The following is a 334-nucleotide window of genomic DNA, read 5'->3' on the forward strand; positions in this document are numbered from 1 at the left end:
CTTGAACAATTATCATAATACTATAAGAAAGGGATGGCAGTAGTGGGAAACTGCCAGGGGAGGTAGGGGGGCACACTTCATCAATAAGGGTACCTGATCTCAAATCAGACGAAGTGGGTACCAAAGGGAGGCCCAAACTTTACCTGTACAGTGACCATTTGTATACCTAACCCTGAAATGTACCCCACATCTTTAAAATAAAATTTTTTTAAAAGTAAAAATCGCCGGGCTCGGTGGCTCATCCTATAATTTCATACCTTTGGGAGGCTGAGGCGAGTGGATTGCCTGAGCCCGCGGGTTTGAGACCTTCCTGGGTGGTGAGACCTCACCTCTA

Source organism: Carlito syrichta, unplaced genomic scaffold (genome assembly GCF_000164805.1).
Source record: "Carlito syrichta isolate Samal-C Ts95f unplaced genomic scaffold, Tarsius_syrichta-2.0.1 Scaffold303796, whole genome shotgun sequence".
NCBI lineage: Eukaryota > Metazoa > Chordata > Mammalia > Primates > Tarsiidae > Carlito > Carlito syrichta.